Source organism: Aquarana catesbeiana, linkage group LG09 (assembly GCF_042186555.1).
Source record: "Aquarana catesbeiana isolate 2022-GZ linkage group LG09, ASM4218655v1, whole genome shotgun sequence".
Taxonomy (NCBI): Eukaryota; Metazoa; Chordata; class Amphibia; order Anura; family Ranidae; genus Aquarana; species Aquarana catesbeiana.
The window spans coordinates 205965387-205992490 of record NC_133332.1 but is presented as its reverse complement, the minus strand read 5'-3'; the positions used below and the strand labels follow the sequence as shown (position 1 = coordinate 205992490).

Genomic DNA, 27104 nt, shown 5'->3' with positions numbered 1-27104 from the left:
CAGGGGGATGGGGGTGCAGATGCTACAACCGATCCCTCTGCAGTGCAGCTGGAAGGAGAGAAGAAAAAGCCAGCAGTGCTACATAGGGGAGAAACAAGAGGATTGGTGTCTGCAATAAGGCAATACAGCTGCCCCTCCTGCTCTGCAGGTGCCGGAGCCTCCCTGTTGAACTGATGAGACCTGGTACAGGAGAGCTGGCCTTTACCCTATCAGCGGCCCTGCCTCTAGTAGCCACATATAATCCAGCCCTAGAAGAGATAAGAAAGCTAATCAAAGATTTACAACCTATAACAGAGGATGAAATATTCCAACAACCCTCAATACTGGCTTTTAGGCAACCACCCAACCGCAGACATAAACTAATCAGCAGGAAACTCCATTCTGATTCACAAATAAAGGAACCAAGCCTTACAACAAAACCTCTGCAAGTTGTGCAGCCAAATCAATCTACTCAAAAGTGTCACACACAAAGGGACCTTCAATGGCATAGCTGTACCTCAAGTAATGTTGTGTACTTCATCCAATGCAAAACTCCAGCAAAACTAAGATGAATTTACACAGACACACCATCAAGAAACATAAGATGATTTTCTGGGACATAATTTCTCACAACCAGACCACGCTATTGAAGGCATGAATGTTTTAGTTCTTAAAGGGAACTTCAAAACTCAGGAAAGGAAAACTTTTGAACTAGGAATGATAATTCTATTCAACACAAAAGATAATGGACTAAATGTGGACCTCTGTTTTGTGTTATGTTTGTGTTTTCTTTCTCCTTTTATTTGTATTTTTTTGTCAGAGATTGTCCTACTTTAACAGTTTTCTAAAACCTTCTGTATTAGTACTGCTTGGGAACAGTAGAGAACACATCCCAAAAGCTTGTCCTAAAAATTTGGATGTTAGTGCAAATAAAAAAAAGTATCCCGTACAGTACTCAATTGTTCTTACTGTGGACACATTAATAGACGAGATGTAAACTAGTATTTGCCTAACAGCACCAGACTATCCACAGCCTAAACAAGTCCTTATGGGCACTATAAAACTGACTAACCCTAGGTTCACATCTCTGCATTCTGTGGGCTGCGTTTGCGTGGGCACAGCAGCCCGTTCAAATGAACAATGCTTATGTTTCAGGCACCTTTTTGACCATTCGATTTCCCTGTGGTTCCCGCAGATGCAATGCAATGTTACATGCGTGGGGGGTGCCATTCAGAATGAATGGAAGCCCCACGCATTTCTGCAAAGCAGTGCATTTTTACTGCGGGTGGTTGTGGGTGCAGAAATCTCTGCGATTCCCACACGCAGAGATGTGAACATAGAGTAGGTCCAAATATAATTTTCCAATATGCGCACAGATAAACTGTGCACTTTAACAGAGCTATCCTAGTTCTGAAAAGATATTCACTCCACTTAGGATTTTTGCTGAGATTTAACCTTCGATCCCTTCACATTGTAATGCCTATTCACAAAACCAAATAGGGTCACTTGCCTAATACTGGACCTAAAATATATAAACAGATATCTTTGTGTACCTAAATTCTGGAAGGAGTTCTCTAAGATGGGGGGGCGGATTTCTGGTTTTAATAGACCTACAAGATGCCTATTTACACATTCCTTTTCTATTTTACTCCCCCCCCCCCCCCACATCAACACTTTCTGCACTGGTGTAGGTGACCAACATTACCCATTTGTAACACTATTATTATATTAACACTATCATTCGGTCTCTTCTCTGTTCCCAGAGATCTTTCTAAATTTCTGTAAAGGATGGGAAGATATGGACACAATCACCTCCAGGTTTAACAACAAAATAAATTTGTAGCCAACACCAGTGATCCTCTAGTCCAGGGATATGCAATTAGCGGACCTCCAGCTGTAGCAGAACTACAAATCCCATGAGGCATAGTAAGACTCTGACAGCCACAAGCATGACACCCAGAGGCAGAGGCATGATGGAACTTGTAGTTTTGCAACAGCTGGAGGTCCGCTAATTGCATATCCCTGCTCTAGTCTTTGCACTGGATGTTTTGGTGATTCCTTGGGCTCAATTCCAGCTGATTTAAGCCTTCCCTCTGATGCAGATCCTTACTCAAATGCTGTACAAGACAGAGGAGAAAAGGGTTCTGGTGATTCTCATTGCACCAAACTGGCCAAGGAGAATGTGGTACACAGACATACTCAAACTTATAGAAGATGAGCCTTGACCTCTTCTAAACAGATCAGACCTACTGGGCTCTGTATTCCATCCTGGATCTTAGTTGCTGTCTTTAACGTCATGGTTGTTGAAACCCAAGTCCAAAAGAGTAGGGGTAATACTGACTCTGTTATTGCCACCATACTCAGAACAAATAAACCCAACTCCCATAAGATTTACCATCACACATGGCAGGCCTTGTTTGCTTGGTGTGAGGACAGGAAGCTGTGTCCCAGGGATTACTCTATCACTTGTATTTTGTTATTTTTTCAGTCTGATCTTGACCAGCATCTGGCCTGGAGTACCCTCAAGAGACAAGTTTCTTATTTATCTGTTTTATTCCAGCAACCTCTTCAAGACCTTTATTCAGGGACCTCCTCTGTCACCTTCGAATCTAAACCTGGTGCTCTATGTATTTCAGAGCCTCCCTCTGTGCCAATTAGAGATATTCCACTGGAAGGCCTCACTTTTTTTTAGCTCTTTTCTGTAAAGAGCACTTTCCTGTTTTACACAAGAACAAAGTGGTTTATAGACCAAAACCCTCTTTCCTACTCAGGGTGGTCTCTTCTTTCCGCCTCAATGATGACATTGTTTTGCATTGCCATTGTCCTGCCACAAAACATGACAAGGAAATTGACTTACATTGCCTAGATGTGGTCAGGGTCTACCTGAAAGCCATAATTTCTAGTCACAAAAATGGGTCCCTCTTTGTCCTGCTGCCTGTGGGCTCTTGTATAGGGCATCCTGCTTTCCATTCCACCATTGCTAGATATATTGGGTAAATCATTTCCAGGACAAATGTCCTCAGAGAAAGGGTTCCTTTTTTATCTATTGGAGCCCATTGCACCAGGGCTGTTGGCATCTCTTGGGCTTTCCAGCATCAAGCATCTGCTTCCCAGAATTGCCAGGCCACCACCTGGTCCTCTTTCCTCATTCTCAAAGCATATTGGTGATTTACTCCCCAATGTGCCACATCCCTATATATACCAATGGAAAGTGAACAATCCCTTAGATGGGACTTTTTAGGCACTTGACATGTATCGCAATAACGTTGATAAAAAATTCTTCATTTTATTTGTATCACAATGGTTAAAAACAAAAACACAGAATGTACATAGCCTTGTCTACTGAAAGTACACCAACAGAAAAATGAGTGATTATGCAAGTGATGTGAGAACAGAGAGAAAACGCCACATTGTTACATTTTTATGGTTTTTACCTTGTTATTGATGTAAGAGTCCAATCTATTAGATTTAATAAAATTAGCTGATTATTCTGACATACTATACTATCGGAGGTCTTTTTCCTCCCCCCCCCCCCCCCCACTCTGGGAGCGTGACACTATTACGGAGATGCGCAGACCTGGATGCGGAACATCCGTATAGGTACAACATATGTCGGTACGGAGGACACCCTGGTGGCAGTTGTCGGAATAGCAGAAAAGATCTTGTAATAGAGATACCTGCTGACGATCCAAGGAGTTGAGGTGAGAGTTCTGTGAGCTCGTTTTTCTGGATTGTACATATCTCTTATTCATAAGGATTTGCGGACAACCTAGCATATTTATGAGAGCATTTTTGAGAAAACCATTAACTAGAAAGATGCCTGATTAGAAGAGGATTTATATAACACTACATGGACTTCTTTATTATTATACTTTATTCTGGGTGTCTCAGATTACTTCCTCAGTATATTTTCATTGTTATTATTCATTTATCACTTTTGTTTGGACTTTAGAACATTTTTAATTAGATGACTGTATACTGTTGCGCGAGATCATTATCGATTTTATTTAGTATACATATGAACATTCCATGTTTTGGTTAAAAGAAAACAGTCTCAAGGAGTTCCTGTTGGGTGATTAGGTGTGCTGAATGCCATCATGGAGGCCACAACACGTGTAGGATACCAGTAACCATTAGCACACTCTTGAAATACCATTCATCAGGAGACACTCTGTCTCATTAACGGGTCCTTACATACAGGATTCCGTCTATCTGGCCTCAGTGCTCTTTATATATATATTTTTTTTGTTTATTTTTACTTTTTTACCCATAGTCCGTCTTACTAGCCCCCCGTGTCCACCCTCAGGGGGAACCCCCCCCCCGTTGTTGGGTGTCTCAAATTGCTGTTGTTCGCTTTGTTGGTGAGTCTGAGCTATATAATATATAAATACTCCAATATTTTATTTATCATATGTATTATCCTTTCACTGTATCTTGTGTATGTAATTTTTAATATTTACCCTTTCTAGATGTTAAAATTGGACACCTCCTGAGGAAGCGGCATTGGCCGCGAAACTGTTGAGACCTAACGTCCTCTATCACATCAACATGCCTCCACCTACAAATGGGGGCTGCACCTAGTACTGTTTTAATGTTTGTTCAATTATTTATTTTGTAAACAACCCTGAAGTTGTTGTTTTTTTGTATAACAATGTTTGGAATTAAATAAAATTGAAATTTTTATCTATAGTTTACTATCTATTTGGGTACTGGAGTAATCCAATATTTTTCTCTTGGGGAGGTAGGGCCCTGTTGGAGTAGCCCTTGGCCCAATACTCTCCCCACCCTTTCCAATATATCATTACAGAATGATGGTACCCGTTATGATCCCTATTGCTAAGCTTCTGTGGCAACAACCTCCCATAAACCATTGTGACAAATAAAATTAAGAACTTTTTTTATATCTACTTTATTGTGATACGTGTCAACTGCCTAAATAGTCCCATCTAAGGGGATTGTTCACTTTCCATCTTTACACCTTCTCAGCATTTTACCAGGTGGATGTTCAGGCCTTGGCTAATATGAGCTTTAGCCACAAGTTTTTACATTTTGTTAGGGTTCTTTAACCCTTGGTACCTTGTGGGCCTGTTTACAGTTTTTTTGCTATGTTGTTGCCCACCACTCAGTTTATTGCTTGTGTACATCCAATGGTCTATGAATTCAAGTCCTGTACTGTACAGATAATAGGATTTTTGACTTGCCCATATATTCTTTATCTTGGAGTAAAGTATGGGACATATTTTGATCACTTGTTATTGCTTGCCAAAAACTGGAGTCTCAAGGAGTTGATAGGAATTTATTATGTAGATGGTCCTAGCAAATGTATTTGTCCTGTACTGTACTTAAAATCCTTAAGATAAGGAATTTACAGGTAACCAAATTTTCTAATTTTCAACCTTTATTCAAGAAAGATATCATTAGACATAATGGCGTACTGTGTAAAAAGTAAGTACAACATTGGCAACAAAAGCTGTTTTTTCCCCCTTTAGCAGAAATTACTTCTTGTAGGCTTTTTGTATAATGGCCCACCAGTCGCTAACATTGACTAAGTGGGTTTCCTTGTATCAACTGCCCCATTTTTGAATACCCTGAAAATTTAAATGAGAGTCAAATCAGGGCTTCGACTAGAGCAGTCCATAACATCCTGCAGTGCCTTGAAAAAGTATTCATACCCCTTGAAATTTTCCACATTTTGTCATGTTACAACCAAAAACATAATTGTATTTTATTGTGAATTTATGTGCTAGACCAACACAAAGTGGCACACAATTGTGAAGTGGGAGGAAAATGATAAATGATTTTCAAAATATTTAACAAATAAATATGTGAAAAGTGTAGCGAGAGCCGCACATTTTATTATCAGCCCCCCTGAGTCAATACTTCGTAGAACCACCTTTCACCGCAAATACAGCTGCAAGTCTTTTTGGGTAGGTCTCTAACAGCTTTGCACATCTAGAAAGTGACATTTTTGCCCATTCTTCTTTGCAAAATAGCTCAAGCTCTGTCAGATTGGATGGAAAGCATCTGTGAACAGCAATTTTCAAGTCTTGCCACAGATTCTCAATTGGATTTAGGTCTGGACTTTGACTGGGCCATTCTAACACATGAATAGTTCTTTTTTTTGAGTCATTCCTTTGTGGATTTGCCCTGGTGCTTTGGATCATCATCTTTTTCAGACTAATTTCTGGTTCAACTTTTGGACAGATGGGATCACATTCTCATCAAGCACACTTATGATATGATGCATAATGCTGACTCAGACTGCAGGATTTTCGGTTCCTGAAGCTACAAAGCAATCCCAAACCATTGCATTTCCATCAACCACAGTTGTTATGAGGTTATTCTCCTGAAATACTGTCTTTGGTATACAGAAAACATGTCTACTGTTTCTTTACCCAAGCAACTTTATCTTAATTGATCAGTCTTCGGCGCGTTGTTTCAGAAGGCCTCATTTTTGCCTGCGTTCTATGGCAAACTGTAATCTTGTTCTTTTTGGACAGTAAAGGTATTTTTTCTTAATACACCTTCCATGCAGGTGGATATGGTGCAATCTCCTTCTGATTGTATATGCATGTACTTTAATCCAAACTGTTGCAAGAGTTACCTGAAAACACTGCAATGAATTTTCTTGGAGGCCTCTTGTTGCATCAAATAGTCAGCTCCTGGGTTGAATTTTCTGGGCTGGCCAGTGTTCTGGACAAATTAGCATCTGTATGAAATCTAAGTCACTTGTAAATTATTTCACAGCAGAATAAATGATTTTAAATTATTTGGAATTTGTTTGAGATACTTGCTGGAGCTTAAAAGGGTAGAGTGGAAACAAAGTAGACTTTAGACATAAAACATTATGGAATATGTGTGTTTCTGAGCTGGAAGCCTGTTGCATGCAAATGGAAAGCAGTGACCTTGTCTTTTTATGTTGTCCATTTTTTTAGGTTGAGAGTCTGTTCATTGATATTGGAATAGAGAGGAGTACAGAGGGTGTGTGTTACCACAAGAAGACACACATTTTTCACCAAAAGGAGTACACTTTTCTCTTTTTAGAAGTATTTGGATGTTGCACTTATAATATTGATAATCTGGATTATTAGCACTGCATTCTTTATTTGTATTATTGGTGGTTGTGCACAATATTGAAGTACTGGCTGGCTTGATAGGTTAGGGTATGAAAATAGCTTTCAGCATATATATAGTGCAGAATATATATATATATATATATATATATATATATATATATATTTATATATATATATATATATATATATATATATATATATATATATATATATATATATATATATATTCACCTATAATATTGATCTATTTCTGGCTGCAATACAAGTGGTCTACTGCACCAGCAGGGAGATGCTGAACAAAACTGCAACCCCTCTGCAGAAGCTTCTGTAGTAGCAGGAAGTGCTATGTGACATCAAAGCACTCCCAAAGCAAACACCATTTATAAGTGTTTACATCATGTTCTACAGCACACACCTATAAAGCTAAAAAAGAAGTGGGTTGTTTCAGCTCCTGGGCTTAGCGCTGGACCCTGGCTATCACTGAGAGCCAGCTGTTCCAGTGCTAGATTCTGCCTGGAGCCACAAGCCTATATCAGTTTTAAAATGGTTCTTCTATATTTTTATGTGTTTAAGCAGTAGAGTATAAGATCCACACTTAGAATTATAGTGACAAAGTGAGCTTAGAAATCACTTCCTATTTTTTCTTTGTTGCCATTTTGGTAACATAATTACTATATCTGTTTTAAAATGGTGCCTGGACAAATAGCCACTCTACTGTGCCCTTTTAAAACACCTGCTGCGACTCAAGTGGTTAAAGGTTTACTGACTGTGACAGTAGTTGTTTCAGTACCCTGGACAGAGAGCCTGCAAATTATTTTAATGGAAGTTGCTTCAGCACCATGGTTGGAGAGCCAGCAACTGAGTGCACATGAATCTGCTTCAGTACCATGGACAGAGAGCCAGCAACTGAGTGCAAATGAATCTGCTTCAGGACCATGGACAGAGAGCCAGCAACTGAGCACAAATGAATATACTTCAGCACCATGGACAGGGAGCCAGCAACTGAGTGCAAATTAATCTGGTTCAGCACCATGGACAAAGAGCCAGTTCAGCAACATAAAGAGAAGGTCAGCAACTCAATGTCCCTGGTGTAACACAACTCCTTTCTTTTATAGAGAGCCAGCAACTGAATGTGAAAGGGACTACTTCAACACCATGGACTGAGCAACATTAACTGAAGGAGGTAGTAAGGCATCATAAACAGTCACCAGTTGGTTGTGCAGGGAGCTGCTTCAATGTGATGAACACAGTCACCATGATTGTGAAAGTTGCTTCAGGCCCCTGGACATATCACCAGCTGATTGGAAAAAGAGTTGGTAAGACACCATAAAACCGAAATCACCAACTAGGTGTGAAGGGAGCTGCTTCAGTACAATGAAGAGAGAATCACCAACTGATTGTAAACAAACCACTTTACACTGTGTTCAGTCCTTTATGTACATTCTGATTTTGGGTGTAGCAATTTGATTTTACACAATTCGGTCTAAGTGAGGTACAACGGTGATCCAAAAGCAAATTAAAATCATTCACACACATTGGGGAAAATTATTATATGGAATAGGATATATCTTGTCCTCACACAATTCATTGATTTAACCATCAATTATTCACACACAATCACACTACCATACCAAGTATCAGCTGCTGTTTATGTTGTCCAGTAGTGGTAATAAGGCAGATTTGCTTAGTAGAACACATTAAAAAGGAAACAAGGAATACAATCCATAGATGTAATGTACCTGACTGTAAATGTTGACAGGGTTGTACTTGTATAACCTAAAGGGTAAAGGCAGATAAGCAAGTCGAATTTTTAAAGTTTGCATCTTCTAATGAACAGGTTTTCACATAAAACCGTTTATCTGTGGTACCACTGGGGGAGGTTTACTAAAACTAGTGCACACAGAATCTGGTGCATGTGTGCATAGTAATGAAGTGGCTTCTAGGTTTATTGGCAAAGCTTACTTAAACAAGCTGAGGTTAGAAGGTGATTGGTTACTATGCACAGATGCACCAGATTTTGTGTGCACCAGTTTTAGTAAATTTGTCCCACTTTGTCTGATGTTGCTTACAATATTCGTCCAACTTTCTGGGGTTGATTTACTAAAGGCAATTAGGCTGTGCACTTTGCAAGTGCAGTTGCTCCAGGGCTTGGTAAATGAGTGAAACCTCTGCTGACTTCCATAATTCAATCTTTTTTGTTTTCCACCTCCTGCTTTTTCCTTTTGGAATGCTGTTTCTAAAAAGCCTTCTTTTTCATTAATTATAGCAATTAAGGAGTGATGTGTTTACCTTGTTTAAATACATAAATTGACAATCTAGTTTACTCAGTGGACAGCGCTGTTCAATACAAAGGCATTGTACACTTTCAAGTGTTTTTGTTGTTTTAACTAGTTATTAGGGTATTTAAAATCACTGTGTTGATTGTTTGCCTTAGCTTATAATGATGGGCTCACATGTTGTGGCTGCAATGTGTAGTTTTGTGGCTGATCAATCCACCTAGGTCTGTCACTTAGTTTGCCCCTATTTGCTGAAGGAACATAATATTTCCGGGTCACAATTCATGCCCATTTCTGTTTTGCATCACATTTTTGGGAGTGCTGATGTGATAAAAACCCATCTCTTCCCTTCATTTCTCTGTCTGCTTGTGCCTGTTCCAGATCTACCTACTAGTTTTCACCTGCAGAACACTAGACTGAGAGACCCAGGTATTGTGGGATATGTAGTTTTCTTCACAAAAAGTGTCAGGGACCATACATTAACCTATATAGTGCCATGTTTGAACACAAACATAAACTTTTGACACTGGAATTTACTCTACTATAGGAGGTGCGTACAGGGCAACAAAGGACACCAAGAAATTGCATGATCAATGCACATCTTATACAGGTGAAAAACACAAGGTGCAAGCAGGGATAGACTGACAACTCATGGGGCCCCCGGGCAATAGGAGATCATGGCCCCCTGTGACCTCGACCACACTCAAGCCACACCCATGTCTCTCTCTCTCTCTCCCTCTTTCTATACCTCTCTCCCTCTTTCTCCCTTTATCTCCCTCTTTTTATCTCTCACACTCCCTCTTTTTCTCTCACTTTCTCTCTTCCTCTCTCTGTATCTCTCTATCTCTCCAGCTCCCCCCTATCTCTTTCTCTCTCCCTCTATTTCCATCCCTCATCCTATCTCTCTCTGTTTCTCTCCCTCTCTCTTCCACCTCTCTCCCCCCCGGTCTCAGTAGAAGATGAGAGGTAGATGAAACCAGCAGTTACAGTGGCAGAGTTGTAGTGACAAGGTAGATAGAGAAGTTAGTATATAATCCCATTTGGTACAATGGCGGGGAACTTACTGTAGAGTGCAGCACCCAGAGCCATTTTTGGAAGTGAGCAGTGCTTTGTGGCCCCAGGGTTTAGGCAGGGCCTTGGGGTTGTCCCCCAGCTCAGGCATCGCAGACACTTTGTGGCAGGGGAAAGTCCCAAGTCGGGCACATAAAGAAAAGAAAAGGTAGAAGAGTGGAGCCCAAACTGGGCTGACAGTGTGTGATTGGATCCACCCCAGAGGAAGGGACATGAGTGGAGCTGTCCCTGTCTACAGCTCACCTCTGCATCCCCCATCCACAGCTCACCTCTGCACCCCTGTCCACAGCTCACTGCCAATGGCTCCCGCTGCTGTCTCAGCAAATGAGTAGGGTGAGTTCCCAGAGAGCTGATGCTCTTGTGCACATCGCTGGATCGAGAGAAAGTTCAGGTAAGTATTAGGGGGGCTGGGGGTGCTGCTAAAGTAAAAAAGCTTCAGCCTGTAGAACCACTTTAATGCATTTTTGTGGATGTGAACTGTGATTGGCTAAAGCATTCACTTACTCTAGCTACTAGAATTAATTTATTCACACACATTTACACTCAAATTATGTGGTTATGTGGGGAAATTATGCCAGTAAGTTTCTCTCCAAACACAAGGCATTTTGTTTTCTGCCCCTAAATATTGCTCGAAATTACTAATCTAAATGCCACCAATGTGAATGAACACATTGGCTGAACTAGAGCTGCGTTCAGAGGCATAACAAAATGAAAAATGCCTCTTAGCGCTGCCTTTTTTTTTGCCCATGTGCTGGTAGCCTAGTTGCTGCCAAGAAGCTAGTTCTAGCCAACTCGGAAGATTGCTTTAAAATGGACTGGATGTGATCCTATATGCATGCTTATCAATATGAAGTAGCATTACAAAATGTTGTTCCCTCCTGTTACATACTTCAGAATAATAAATAAATTAAAATTCCACAGGGAATGCCTTGAAACTCTTGCAGTGGTCAGAAGGGGTCTGTAGAGGTCTCACCGCCTGACATAATGTACTGTTTGGTGGTTTAAATATCTGACAACTGAAAAATCTGTTTTGGGAAGATTGGGTCTTTAGGCACCCACCTAATTCATTCAATTATTATTTAGTATTATTATCCAAAAACGTGCCATTTAAAGATTAAAAAACATAGACAACACAAAATGTTTAATAGATACACTCACATATAAATACATTGAAGACATCGCTTGCCTGGTTAGTAAAGGGTTGCAGACCTCACAGGAGAATTCTGCTCTTCTACTATATGTGTAAAACTTGGCTGGCCTAATTTTCTCAGTTGTCATGGTTACTGCTGGAGAATATGATGAATGAAGGGGTTATGGTGGAAAGTTCCTCTTTCTCATAAGATAAGTTATACAAGATATATGTTATTACCAGAGATATAAGATGGATGATTGCCTCCCTGCAGCCATATTTAGATGCATCCCATTCCTCGGATGGTTTCCCATCTCTGTCCTATCTCAATCCTCTTTCTTGTTTTGCTTAACCCGAATTCATAAAAGTTCAGGCTGTACTATGTTCATGAACCTTTCATTACATTGTGCGCTGCGATATATTTAGGGCAGTGCCTTCCTCTGCCTCTCTAGTAACCTGGGGAGAAAACAGCTAAAAATGATGCATAAAAGGGAGACAGGAGGTTAACTTTTTTTGCTCCATTTTTTACATGGAACATCTTGCATTAATATTTAATTTAGAATATCCAGGCTACATTGTACAGGAACATGCTGTGCCACCAAATCAGCATTTCTTTTTAATTATCTTTTTTTCATAAAAGGTCAACTCAAGCTGTATGCAACTTAGAAGTTTACTAGGATGTGCTGTAAATCTTTGGAAGTGTATAAAGCAGGTTTGGGGTCAGTGCGTAAAGACTACTTTGTCTGTAAGTGAATTGGACTGTTGGACATTACAACTTCCAGTGTGGTGCCTCCCAGTTTCATATAATCAAACATTTCCTGCATCTTACTCCCAAAGGCAGAATTTGTTTAGCACTCTGAGGGGTCAATTCACTAACGTTTACTGCAGCGTTAAGGATATCATATTACTCATTTGCATACATTATCGCATGCGGTAAATTAAGTCCAATTCATTAAAAAAACAAAGATTATGCAGTATTTACCGGGAGAAGAAAAAATGTGCCGGTAAATATCGCATACAAAGCTCTTAAGTCCAACTCATAAATGGACCAGAGAGTAAAAAAGCATGTGATATTTACCACCAGGGCTTTGCTGGTGGTATCACATGCAGTATTTGTCAAAAAACAGCATGGGGGTCGAGGGGACCCCCCACACTGTTTTTTGACAAATAGCTGTTGCTAAGGGGCGGACCGAGAAGCCAGCCACCGCATCCTTAACATCTGATCTGAACTCATCAGCTGTCAGTGGGCTCACATCTGAATGTAAAAAAAAAGCAGACAGGAAAAGATTTTGAAAAAAAACAGCATGCCCCTATCACTCCCCCCCCCCCCCCCCCTTTCATGCATACCAGGCCCTTCGGGTCTGGTATGGATTTTTTTTTTCCCGTTTTAAAATGTTTATTCAAAAAAAATAACAATTGTACAAGAATGGATAGAAATGTGATAAGCAGGTACAATATAAGGGTAGTCTCCATCAGAAACATAGAAAAATCAAAACAAAGGAATGAACAGGGGGTGATAGGAAAAACAATTCTAAATGACTCTGCTTACGCCCCCCCCTTTCACCCCACGCACCCCAAATGGGAGCCTGCTGTGCTAGGGGTAACTGGGGGGTTTGACCAGAAACAACAGGGAGAGGACTAGGCCGCTCTCCTAACCGAGGCATAGAACCCGATGGGAGCCATGTCAATTAGGTAAACCTGTTGATAACACTAAGGTGGTCAAATGGAGATCATAAGGGAGGGTACAAGAGAGTCCCCCCTTTTTTCAAATGAGTCAGCACATTTAACTGATAGACCTTTCTGGAGTATTAGGAAACTCCAGAACGTGTAATAGGCTTATACAACCTGAGGTTGATCATAAAGTAGAAGGGGAAAGAAAGTTGAGGGAAGAGGAAGAGTAGGGGATAGAAAGTGAGTGTGAAGGAAGAGGAGTGGGAGAGGAAAAAGGAGTAGAAAGGAACCTTTGCGGAGGGTAGAGGATATGGGCCAGCAATATGGCTTGCTCAGACTTAAGGAGGCGTCTGTTCCTTAGGGAAGTAGAGAGACCCTTATGTATTTAGCCCAGGGTTCCCAAGTGAGTTTAAATTTCTCTGACGTGTCTAGTACAGTATGGTGTTGGAAATTTTCTCCTGAGACGTTATCCAGGAAATCTTTTGTTTGGTCAGGTGAAAGGAGACCGAGGGGAACTTCCATGCACGGGCTATTGTAATCTTGGCCCCCAGGAGAATAAAGTGGATTGGGATTGGGTCAATTTGGGTACATCGGGGATTCAACTATTGAGGAGTGCTATTGTGGGGTCCTGTTTAACCGCATATCCAGTGGATTAGCGGATGAGATTAAAGATTCTGTTCCAGTACCCTCTAATTCTGGGGCATTCCCATAAGGTGTGCAGGAGAGTGGCCACATCCTCTAAAGCAATGTAGAGAGGACCGAGGGTAAAATTTGGTGAGACGGGTAGGGACGGGTGGGTACCAGTGGGAGATGACGTTGAGGTCCGCCTCCACAAGGGAGTTATTAAGGATTCCTCTGTAGGAGCGGGCGAAATTCGTGTGCCATGTATCCAGGTCCCACTCAATCTGTAGATCTCACTCCCATTTTAGCATGTAGGTCGCTTTCTCTAAGGGTTCGGCTAAGGCTGAGTAAATTAAGGAGATTCTCCCTCTCACGCTCATAGCTGAGGAACACCAAAGCTCATATTGAGTTACAGAAAGTGGGTTCTCAGAACTTTTCCACACCTGGCACAAGAAGTGTAACAAGTGGTTGTATCGGAATGATTCCGAAGGTGGCATGTCCAATTTAGAGATGCAATAGGTGAGTGTGATGGGACCATTACCATTTAAATATTGCGCTGTTCTGTAGAGGCCTTTGTCTAACCACCACCTGAAGGCCTTGATATTGAGACCTGGGGAGAACTGGGGATTATGAAAAATATGTGCTAGAGGGCACCAGGCCGATGTCAGTGAGTGCCGTTTATGTAGAGAATCACAAAGGGTCATGGAGTGTGAGAGTGTGGGGGATAGAATTGGGGGCCAATCTTTCTGTGGGCTCCAGATTGGGAAGTCTAGGGTATGGTTGGGGGTTGCCTGTCTTTCTATGTCGACCCAGTCTGGTTTTGGGCCTTTGGAGTAAATGATAGAAAATTGGCAGAGTTGGGCAGCCATAAATTAGGTAGTCCTAGTCCCCCTTTTTTCCTGGATCTAAATAGTACAGTCTTGGATAGACAATGTCCCTTACTGCCCCAGATGAAGCGTATAATTGCTGACTGCAGCTTATCTAGGTAACGCTTTGTTATGGGTATGGGGAGGGAGCAGAAAAGGTACAAAATTCTGGGTAGCAAGGTCATCTTGACCACATTCAGTCTCCCCAGCCAGGACATTTTATAGAGGGACCATTGAGATAGGTCTCTTGATAATAGGGGGTTAATTGCATTAGTGTAATAGTTCAATTTTAGAAGTGAGATGAACGCCCAGGTAGGGGAGAGAGGAAGGGCTCCAGGAGAAGGGGAAGTGTTTTTTAAATCTATCCACTAGGTCTTAGGGGGTGGAGATGTTAAGGGCTGTTGATCTGGTCATGTTGAATTGCATGCCTGAAACTGATCCAAATGTTTTTAGGAGTCTGAGAATACTGGGGGTGGAGATGAGAGGGGAAGTAACAAAAAGAAGAATATCGTCATCGAATAAGGCATAGTTGTGGGTCAATTGACATTTTACCCCATGTATGTCATGGTGTTGTCTAATAGCTAATGCCAAAGTTTCTATTGCAATGGCAAAAAGGATGAGGGAAAGGGGGCATCCTTGCCTGGTACCTTTCAGGATGGGGAATTGGTCCGAGAGGTCCTTGTAGTTTGATTTGGGCTTTAGGGGAAGAGTAAAGGGCTTCCAGGGTTCTAATAAATTCCGGGCTGAAACCCCATTTTTGTAGGATGGTGAAGAGGTAGGGCCTCCATCCCAAGAGGATTGCATGAGGGAAATTAGGTCCACCGCTCTCCCAATCTGGTCCAGCCCCCACCTCCCGGGGATAAATCCCACCTGATCCTTATGGATATAGGTATCGATGAAGGAAGCCAGTCTGTTAGCTAAGATTTTCATCATTATCTTTAAATCGTTATTGATTAATGAGATTGGTCTATAGTTCCCCACTTCACTGGGGTCTTTACCCTGTTTGGGAATAACGGTGGTATAAGCTAGGTTGGCTGCTGGTTCCAGGAGGGAGCCCTCATGCAGGGAGTTGTAGAGACGGACAAGACGAGGAGAGAGGACCTCGGAAAACGTATTGTAATAATGAGCAGAAAAGCCATCAGGGCCTGGGGCTGAGCCTTTCTTGAGATTATTAATGACCTCTCGGACTTCATTTTCCTGGAAGGGTGATTCCAGAATAGAGGGGTGAGAATCCGAGAGTTTGGGGAGGGTTATGTCCTTTACGAATAAGTTAATAGAGTTAGGATTATTCGGGTCATGTGCGGAGTAAAGTTTGGAGTAGAAGGAGTGAAAAGTTTCTAGAATTCTTTTTGGGTTCTGGGTCAGGGTACCTGACAGAGATTTGACTTTGGGGAGGAAGAAAGTTTTTATTTTGGGGGAGAGTTTAGCCGCTAAGTGCAGGCCGATTTTGTCAGCCTGCAGATAGAATCTGTCACTCACCCAGCTAACATGTTTGTCCGCATTGGAGGTCAGGGCCAGATTCAGGGCTACTCTAGCAGATTCTAGTTTGGTTAGGGTATCGAGAGTAGGATTACTCTTATGGGATGTACTGAGGGATTTGAAGTCTGTTTCTAGTTTCTTTACATTTGCTTTCTTTTCTTTTTTTAGTTTGGTCGTCAGCTGGATCATTTTTCCCCTTAGGACAGCTTCATGGGCCCCCCATAGGGAGCTCGGGGTCGTGTCCCCAGTATCGTTAATGAGGAAAAATTCCCAAATATCCCTTTCAGGCATAGTACAGTGAACTGGGTTGGATAGGAGGGATTCGTTAAGGTGCCACTGTGGGGGGGGGGCTGGAGCGGATAGAGAGCTGAAGGTCCGACCAGGGTACCTTGTAAATGGAAGCGTGTGAGGCTGTGTGAATCTCTGAGTTGGGGATAAAGATGTGGTCAATTCTGGTGTAAGTCCTGTGTGGGGCAGAGTAATGTTGATAGTCTTTAGCTGTGGGGTTCAATTCCCTCCAAGTGTCAATCAAACCCAGGTCATGAAGTAGACAGGCTATACGGAGACTCTGTTTAGGTGGTTTTTTGAGATGTGGTCTGTCATGTGTTGACTTGTCTAGCAGGTTATCAAATGTGATGTTGGAGTCCCCGCCTATAATTACTCTGCCTTCCAGTAGGGAGGAGAGGGATGACAACATGGAGGAGAAGTGCGCCTGGCCTTGGTTAGGGGCATAGCATGAGATGACGGAATACATCACCCCTTCAATGAGCCCTTTGGTCAGGATATATCTGCCGTCTGAGTCCCTAACTGTGTGTGTGCGAATGGGATCCATTTAGCTAAAAGGATGGCAACCCCACTTTTTTGAAGTCTGCATTTGCCAAATAGAAGGTGGGGAAATTACGGTGAAGAAAGTATGGGGTGTAACTGGTGGGAAAATGGGTCTCCTGTAATAAGACAATATCAAGACCTCTAGCGTGGTAGCTTTGAAAGGCCTTCCGGTGTTTGGATTGTGAGTTAAGTCCCTGTGTGTTATGCGATGCAAGCCTGAGAGACCTGTGGTGGGGATTCAAGTCAGCCATGAGCATTTAGAGGGGGTAGCGAATACATGTGAGGGGAGCTTACCTCTGCCTCTGGAGATTGGAGATCGTCCCTCAAGACCCTGGGAGTGGTTGGATGTCCTGATGATGAATCGGAGAGTAATCTCCGCGAAGGTTCCTGTAGGGTGTAGTTGAAAAGGTTAGAGAAGGGGAGACAAGGCATAAGGGGATAAAAAAGAGGAACGAGAAGATAAGTAGAGAACTAATGAGTTCAGAAGAGTACAGCGTCTATTAATGTAGCAACCGGACTGGCAAGCCAAGTCCTAGTCCGAGCCCCCTGATATGGGTGGGATCGGTGAAGAAGCAACCCTGGTAGAGGTTGCTTTCCTGGTGTCATCAGAGGAGGAGAACTCCTATACATCACAACAGATGGAGTGGCCTGTTGGACCGCTCCGGCCGTTAGGTCCCCCTGTAGGGGAGGATAGTGTTGTGGGGAGTAATGAGGAGTAAACCGGTTCAGAACAACAAGAAACAACAGTAAATTAAACCACACATTAATGGTAGGTTATGGGGATCTCTGGAAGGGAGGGTTGAGGGGGAGAGGGAGGTAGCAAAAATACATCTGAGAGAGCATAACTAGTAGGAGCATAACTTTATGCAAACAGTCACTGGTGGGTGGGTAATGGGCCTGCCAGGGTAGGAGACTGAAGTAAGGGAAGGTATCCCAATTAGCCATTAAGAGGGCTAATGGGACCTAACACAATGGGACCATAGGTCCATTGAGGCAAACCAGTAACCAAATACTCATTTGGTTACTGGTTACTGGTAGAGCAGTCCACTACACAAACGACTGGGGCAGTCATCCGGCCCAACAAGAAGGGGTAAAACATTCCGTTAGGGATACAAGAGAGAGCTGCTCATCTTGGGGGGTGAGAGTCTCAGTGTCTCTTTGATAGCTGCTTGTTCCACAGCGGGGTCAGCAGGCTGCTCGGAGGGGGTCACTTGGAGGAGCTTGGCTTGGTTGCTGGTTGTTGAAGTGGTAACTCTTGGGAGATAAATCCTAGTTGTAACAACAAGCGTTCGCCGTCTTGAAAGTTGGTAAATCCGTATGATTTGTCTCTGAATTGAAACTGGAGATGGAAAGGGAATGACCAGCGATATTTGATGGATTTCTCAGCCAGTATTTTAAGGAGAGGTTTGAGGGATCTCTGCTTTTGGATTGTGGTGGGGGAGATATCCACAAAAATTTGAATTTTCTTCCCCTGGAAGGAGAGGTTGTCCAGATTGTGAGTTCTTCTCATTATGTCTTCTTTCACTCCACAATAGTGGGGTTTGACCACAACATCCCTCGGGAGCCCATCCTGGCAGGGGGTTGTAGGGCTCTGTGTGCCCTGTCCAGCTCGAGTCTGTGGCCCTGGATGTCAGGTATAATATCTTTGATGAAAAACAGTGCCCGATATATCTGTGACCGACTCAGGGATCCCTCTTATATGAAAATTGTATTGCCTGCTCCTATTTTTTAAGTCATCTAATTTGGCTTCAAGTTGATCTTGTAGGGTTTGGATACAGGTGGTGTTTTGGTTGGTGCGAGTGGCTGTGTTACCTGCTGAATGGCGTCCATGCGAGCTCCTAGGCTCTGCAAGTCAGCCTTAATGGTAGCTGTAATCTGCATGGCATTTTGGGCAAGGCCTGCAGCCAGCATTTCAGAAAAGCTATGAAGCAGCTGAGTCATGTCAGGGGGATAGACAGGCAGCATGGGGGAAGTCTGCTGGGAGCCTGCAAGGCCTAGGGGGGAGTTCATCATGGGAGTGTGGAGGAGATCCCCCATTGTCCTGCTCAGCAGGGATTCAATGGAAGCTGGGGAGATCCCATGAGGGTTATTGTTACTCACGGTGTTGCCAGCAAGGGGAGAGGCTGCTGGTGTGTCCTGATCCTCCAGGCCTCCTTGTGTGTGTGCAGCGGCCGCCATCTTGGACGGTGCAGGGGCTGCCAGGCCAAAGTCCAGCTGGCGGCTAATGTACTTTTTGGGAGGGTCGCCTGGCATACTGGTCAGTGCCCTGGATCTTCCGTGAGGTGGGTGCTGCTTGTTCTGACAGCTTGGGGGCTGAGAAGGGCCGGAGTGGTAAGGAGTTCTTGGCTACGGCGTCCTCCCGGGAGTCCCGTGCATGCGCACCTCTCTGGTATGGATTTTAAGGGGAACCCCACACCAAAGTTTAAAGTCTGGCAGGTCGGCGGGGGGATTAGCAAGCGCCCCCCCCCCCCAAACCATACCAGGCCACATGCCCTCAACCCCACCCCAAAGCACCTTGTCCCCATATTGATGGGGACAAGGGTCTCATCCCCACGACCGTGGCTGTGGGGGTCTGCAGGTGAGGGACTTATTGGAATCTGGAAGCCCCCTTTAAGAAGGGGGCCCCCAGATCTTGGCCCCCCTATGTGAATGAGTATGTACCCCTGCCCATTCACCAAAAAAGTGTCACAAAGTAATAAAAATGAACACACACAGTATTTGACAATTCATTTATTAAAAAATAGTGTCCCCCGATGTAAATCCATTGTCACAGACGCTCCTGCCGTCTTGAAGGCCCCCCTGCCCAAAATCACCCACTGCCCCATGTTGAGGGCATGTGGTCTGGTATGTTCAGGAGGGGGGGTGCTCGCTCATCCCCCCCCCCTTTACCTGACCTGCTGGGCTGCATGCTCGGACAAGGGTCTGGTATGGATTTTGGGGGGGGGGGACCCCGCATCATTTTTTAACTTTTTTACATTTTGGCCTGGTATGCATTGGGGTGGAGGGGGGGATGCTGTTTTTTTTCATCATTTTTTAATTGTTGACTTTTTTTTTTTTTACTTTCAGCTGTCAGACACCTGATGAGTGAGTCATCCGTTGATAAGGACTCGGCGGCTAGCTTTCCGGCCCGTTTCTTGGCAACCAGCTCAATGCGGTAAATTACCGCATCAACTAATGTGGTAATTACCACTGAATCGAACAAATGCCGCATTTGGTATTTAACAAAAAAATTCTTAATGACTTGAACACTTGCACAATTGTTACTGCATTTTATGAGCCATTATTTAACGCTTAGTGAATTGACTCCTTTATATGCAGAGCTGGGATCCTGGTTTAAATCCCACCAGGTCTCCAGCTGCTGAAAGTTTACATACAGTATTCTTTGGGTGCTTAAAGCGGTATTAAACCCACAACCATAAATGTAATATATTGCAGTGTACCAATTGTTAGATGTTCGAGTGGAGGTAAATTGGGTATCTGGTGATCCAGGAGGCAAAACATATAAAAGAAACATATACAAGAAATGTATTTATATAAATATATATTTATAATCTAATATTCCTTCATCCCACTTCCTTTGGTCCGCTGACCGTATGTAGTTCTACGGCTGCGGACGTCATGCCCAGGAGGGTGTATTTGATGATGCTCTCCTCCAGAGAACAACAGGCCAGTAGAAGGAGCTGTGAGCTCCAAGCGCGTAGCCTTTCATTCAACAGAGACAGTCCTGACCCCTTCCCCTTCCTCCCACCCCCTGCTGGTGACATCATTTCCTCTTCTGGTTCAAGCTGGACAGCATGGAGCTGACTACCTCCTGGTTTTCCTGAATGTACAGCTATTCAGCACAACATCACACCAGAACCTTTCCCAGCTACCCGGATCGTGTGAGGAGCCTGTGGGATGCAGTAGAACTGCCTGGACTACATACTTATGACGAGCATTACTCCCACTTATATCTTGTAAGTGTTTTTAATCTTGTGCAATAAATGATACTGTTTTAATAGTCGGGGCGCCCCCCCCCCGACTTTCCGGCAGACTCTGGGATTCTGCGCTTCTGGGCTTCTTGGCTTCTTCTCTTCTTATTATCTCCTCTTATTATAGGGGGCTCCTGGATTCCGATAAGCACCCCGCCCGCAGACCCCGACAACCAACGGCCAGGGTTGTCGGGAAGAGGCCCTTGTCCTCATCAACATGGGGACAAGGTGCTTTGTGGTGGGTGGGCCCCGCAGGGCGCCCCCTCCCCCAAAGCACTCACCCCCCCATGTTGAGGGCATGTGGCCTGTTACGGTTCAGGAGGGGGGGGCGCTCACTCGTCCCCACCCCCTTTCCTGACCGGCTGGCTGTGTGCTCGGATCGGGGTCTGGTATGGATTTTTGGGGGGACCCCACGCCGGCGTAGGGGGTTTCCCTTAAAATCCATACCAGACCTAAGGGCTTGGTATGCCCCCCGCTTGCCGCAATAGGAAAATTTGTTTTTCCTATTGCAGCGAGCGTGAGATGCAGTACCCTGCCCTTGCGTCGTATCTGGTCCGTCGGACCAGCATACAGATGAACGGGCTTTCCGTCAGGAACTGAGTCCGGCTGACTTGCGACGGAAAGATTTGAAACATGCTTCAAATCTAGGTCCGGTGGACTTTTGGGGAAAAAAAGTCAGCGGGAGCCTACACACGATCGGATTGTGCGGTGGACTCTGGTCCGCCGGACCAAGTATGCCGGAAAGTCCGCTCGTGTGTACACGGCATTAGGCACACTGTATAGTTCAAGAGACTTTCAGGAGCACGTAATGAATGCAGTTTGTAAAATTGTTTTTTATTGCCCTGACTTGAAAGTGCCACTAAATATTGGTTGCCTTGTAGGGATGGTTGCCCTGCACTGATATTTGCTTTCCTGTCTCAAGCTGGAGATTGGTGGTGTTCTTTGAGGTTAATATGGATTTTTACACATCTTACGAATGGCAGCACCCTTTCCTGCTTCAGTATGTCTGAAAACCATATTGAAAATCTGTTCACTGAACCTCTGCAATTATAACTTCACCTTTACAACATTTACTATATGCCTAAAGCCTTAATTACAGGAAATGCCAGGCTGGCCCCATGCTTGCGGCATTCTTATTAATGAAAACTGCTTATTCAGAAAATAGTGTTCAGAATTCTATTGCTAGCACAAGTTATCAGAAGCACATATCATCTAATTTTATTAATGTCATTAATCAAAATCTTATAATGTAAAAAAAAAAACTATACATGGGGAAATAGGTGTTCTGTTATTGGTGTCCCCCTTTTGAAAAGGTAAATGCTTGGTCATGCTCATCCAGAGGCTTTATTACTTTGAATCTTTGAACAAATATACAGTTTAGTTGAGATAAAATTGTTACACATTTGTTCCAAGTTACAGATGAAATTGAAGCTATCAAATTAGCATGATAACCAGGTAGCTTTTTTATAGAAAGCAGTCAGCAAAGCAGCATACACATTTAGCTCAGCACACATTTCTTTACAGGCATCTAAACTAATTATATAACAATATTTGTGAGAGTTTATAGATCAAGTTTGTTTTTTAAAAAGAGTGTCTATATGCCTCCAGCAGACATAAGTACTGTAATCGACTTAGTTTACAGGAATCCTATTGGTTATTGGGTTGGAAATACTGAATATGTTGAGGGTTGGTGAGCTCCTTGGGCTCTAAAACATTAAAGCGATATTAAAGCCAAAAGCAAACATTTATTATATCACAGATTACCAGTCCTTAGATGTGATTGTTGCATTTGTTTTCTTGTTTGAGCTTCCTTTCCTTTCCTTTCATCTAGTGATCAGTCAGTAACTCTGGCTCTCCTCTAGATGTAGCAGTTAGTGTTAAGATAAATCATATAGCACAGATGGGGGTGCTTACAATGATCAGCTTTTATTTGTTTATGTAAAATCTTTATCCCAAAAGAAAAACTATTGCTGTAACTGTTTGTTTAACTGCAGTGTGAGCTGGATTTGTTAGTGTATCTAAATCTATTAGCACATCTAGCACTCCCCTCCCCCAGAATGACAATGCTGCTGTCCAAAAGTGCCCCTGTGCTCCTTCATCCAGAATGGAGGCACTCTAATACAGGAGGTGTGTTACTGGCCAAATCATCAGGTAAAAACAGAGAGGAAATGCCTAAAAAATAAAAAATGCACCCACCACATCTAATGATTGGTAAGCTGCAATATGTTACATTTGTGGTTTTGGGTTTACTAACATTTTAAGCCCTGGAAAAATATAAAAACTTCCAGCAGCTGGAGTCATGGTGAGATTTAAACCCAGGATCCTAGCTGGGTTTAATACTGCTTTATTCTGTACATCTCTGCAATACCTGCACATTTTCCCTTTTTATCTCTTTAAACATTCTGCAAGTATATTGTACAGAACAATATATGTTGATTGATCCTAACTTCCTCTTTTACACCATAACACAGTGTAATTTGAGCTCCCCCACATTGAAAAAGGCCTCACTTTTGGGGTGTCATTGGCAGAAAAGAACATGCTAATCTCCTGCAAGAGGTCAACCTTGATCCAAGTATCCTGTAGTGGACTTTCATTGAGACTCCAATGGAATGGGGTGGTAATAGGAGAAAGAGCTAGCATGATAGTGATTGGAGTGTGGTCTGAAAGGAATATCTGGTCAGTCGTGGAAGAGGCGAGTCTATCGAGTAGGGCATGTGAAACAAAAAAGTAATCTATGCTGGAGTATGACTGAACAGTAGAGTAGAAGGTATAGTCTTTGGTATTGTGATACAGAAAACGTCAGGCATCAATCAAATTGGCTTGGAATAAGCACTTTTTGAGAGGAACCTCTAGACCAGGGATCTTCAAACTACGGCCCTTCAGCTGTTGCAGAACTACAAGTCCCATGAGGCATTGTAAAACTCTGACATTCACAGACATGACTAGGCTTGATGGGAATTGTAGTTCCTGAATGACTGGAGGGCCGTAGTTTGAGGACCCCTGCTCTAGACACTTCGAGCAGAGGATCCAGAGCCAAACTGAAATCCCCTCCTAAGACCACAACACTCTGCTAAGTGAGAGATATCCACCAGGCAGGTCTCCAAGAAGGTTAATTGTGCTTTGTTTAGGGAAAAACACATTAGCTAATGTAAATGTCTGCCTTGCTAACTTACCTTTTACAAAAATGTACCTAAACTGAGCACACCAACAAAATAGATGTTCCACCAGATTTTGAATTTGTGGAATAACTCAAAAATCTGTAATCTCCCAGTATATGGTGTTTAATGACACAGAAGTGTGTTTCTTGTAGGTGCGTGATTTTGGATCTTTGGTACCACAGTTCTCTAAGAACTTGAGACTTCTTTTTTGGAATATTAAGTTTCTTAGTATTCAGGCAGACCAATTTTATGGACCCCATGTCCAACCAGCAAAGGGGTACAAGAGGTGCCGAGAGAGCAGGAGAGGAGGAGAAAGAAGAAATAAAGAGAGTGGTTAAATAGAAAGAGGAGGAGAGGATAAAGGACAGAAAAGGTCGACAAAAAAACCCAGACAATAAAAGAAGAAAATATGACAAGAGAAAAATAAGTCATTACCGAAGGAAAACGACAGAGCAATGCACAAAACATCCCAAGCCTGTCAGAGGTGTGGGATTATTCCGTTTGTGGGGGTGGGATACAGCTACAGGTTAGAGAAACTTACATCCCTGGTCATCCTCTGTGTAGCATATAATGTTGTAAAACAATATAGGGTAGCATAACCAGGCATTCAATCAGTACAGAATAACAAGGCTAATAATAGGATACAAAAGGCTTCCTATAGGTGTTTTGCTCTTAAGAAAACAGTATGCGGTATAAATGAAAGTCTGTCTTTAGATACAGCAGGGCCCCCTCCCACTGCCTTCCTGGGCTTTCTCATCCCACTGGCTTGCCATAGAGTTGACTGAGCACCGGAATGTCTCAAATCCACTCTATGGTCCTTCTATTAGTCACGTCCAGCCTGATATCATATGCTTTTAAGGGCAGAGGAAAGATCTGGGGTCTAATAGACCACAGATGGCTCAATAAATACCTGTCACTGCCCATGCTATCACAAGGGATGTTGTTCATCCCTTGTGATAGCAATAAAGTTGCTAAAAAAAACTTAAAGCACCCCTAACCCCACAACCCACCCTCTATCCCCCGTGCTCACATTCAAAGGTGAACCCATACATAGGTGAACAGTGTTTGCACCACACATGTGACCCGGGGTCAAAGTGCATAAGCAAACCTGCAATAGAAATGCTAGACCCTTCTCCCTCCACTATTGTGCATGTGTGGTCTACCATATCAAACTCACAGGGCATAGTGAATATGTGTCACAGAATTCAAGGAAGTAAATGTGTGGAATTCTTCATTTAATTAGGTCTGTAAACTTTAAGATTATTAGGAGTAGGCTGGAAATAACTGAAATACCATGTGGGGATTGATACTGTGTATGATTTTACATTATGACCATAGATACAATTTAATGGAATATTAGGCAGACCAAAAGGGACCATATAAGTTCATTGTTAGTGCTTACATACACTTTAAAGCTGCATGCAAAAACATTTGTCTGTTGTTCACTTATATTTTCATCTTCTATACTTTGCTTCCACTACAGGTTTACTTTCATTGTATATCTACACACTTATGTGGCTTGTATGTTTATTTAACTTTCCAGAGAGCCTCAGAAAATTCCCACAATGCAGCTGTTAAATCAGAGGGAATGGTATATATCATAGCCTGGAGGTAAGCGCTTTGTTATTCAATATATCCAAAATGCCAATGATTAAAAGAGTTTGGTAAAGTGAGTTCAGAATAAACAGGATGCATGGATTCTGATCTTACTACAGCACCAGTGCCACCTTAAGAGCATTATAGGCCCCCGGGCAATACAGTGCACTGGGGCCCTGTCTACACAATCACGCACGATTGCCCATCAAATGCAGCTTTACTGTGCCTGTGAATGCAGCCTCACTGTGCCCATCAAATGCAGCCTCACTGTGCCCATCAAATGCAGCCTTACTGTACCCACTATTGCAGCCTCACTGTGCCCATGAATGTAGCCTCACTGTGCCCACCATTGCAGTCTCACTGTGCCTGTGAATGCAGCCTCACTGTGCCCACCATTGCAGCCTCACTGTGCCCACCATTGCAGCCTCACTGTGCTCATGAATGCAGTCTCACTGTGCCCACCATTGCAGCTTCACTGTGCCCGTGAATGCAGCCTCACTGTGCCCACCATTGCATCCTCACTGTGCCCGTGAATGCAACCTCACTGTGCCCACCATTGCAGCCACACTGTGCCCATGAATGCAGTCTCACTGTGCCCACCATTGCAGCCTCATTGTGCCCGTGAATGCAGCCTCACTGTGCCCACCATTGCAGCTTCACTGTGCCCACCATTGCACCCTCACTGTGCCCACCATTACAGCCTCACTGTGCCCATGAATGCAGTCTCACTATGCCCACAATTGCACCCTCACTGTGCCCATGAATGCAGCATCACTGTGCCAATTAATACAGACTAACCATCCCCTGGTAACTCACACACAGCGGGCATCTCCTCCTGTGTATCACGGAGCTGGCTTGACAGATGGAGAGAAAAATGGGGAGAAGAATGCACATAGGACCACAATCTCGAGCCACTGAGCAACAGTGACCAGTCTGAATAAGAAAAATACCATATACACAAATTAACTACAAAAAATCCGTTATTACTACAAAAAAATATATAAAATAAAGTGCAAAAAACACAGAAACCACCTTCTGTCACCAGTAAAAGACAACGTCTATGAAAACCAAAAATTGTGTCCAGGCACCATGCTCTCATACATACAGTCCACACATACATTGAATAGCGCAGCCATAAGATGGAATATTGCATAGGGGACTGAGTATGAGGGCCACCTGAACAATGTCCTCAGAGAGATGCTGCAGATAAAGGTTTGCCAATGGCACAGTGAACCAGCCCAATGTCTCAGACCTGTAACAGCCAACGAAGGCTTAAATTATGCATTTTCTGCTGCAGCACCCCTACACAGAGACATACCGGGTACACAGGGAGGGTCACATAAATCAAAGAAAAGCACCCAGAGCACCAGCTGCAAGAAGAAA

At 43.2% G+C, this 27104-nt stretch overlaps 1 long non-coding RNA gene across 1 annotated transcript in view; it reads left to right on the top strand.

Annotated features, from left to right (window-relative positions):
* The window catches only part of LOC141108218 (uncharacterized), a 753340-nt gene that overhangs the window by 240916 nt on the left and 485320 nt on the right, over positions 1 to 27104 (top strand). The window contains exon 3 of the long non-coding RNA XR_012236027.1: positions 25669 to 25736. This is a non-coding gene — a long non-coding RNA (uncharacterized lncRNA). The remainder of the gene's footprint in view (positions 1 to 25668; positions 25737 to 27104) is intronic.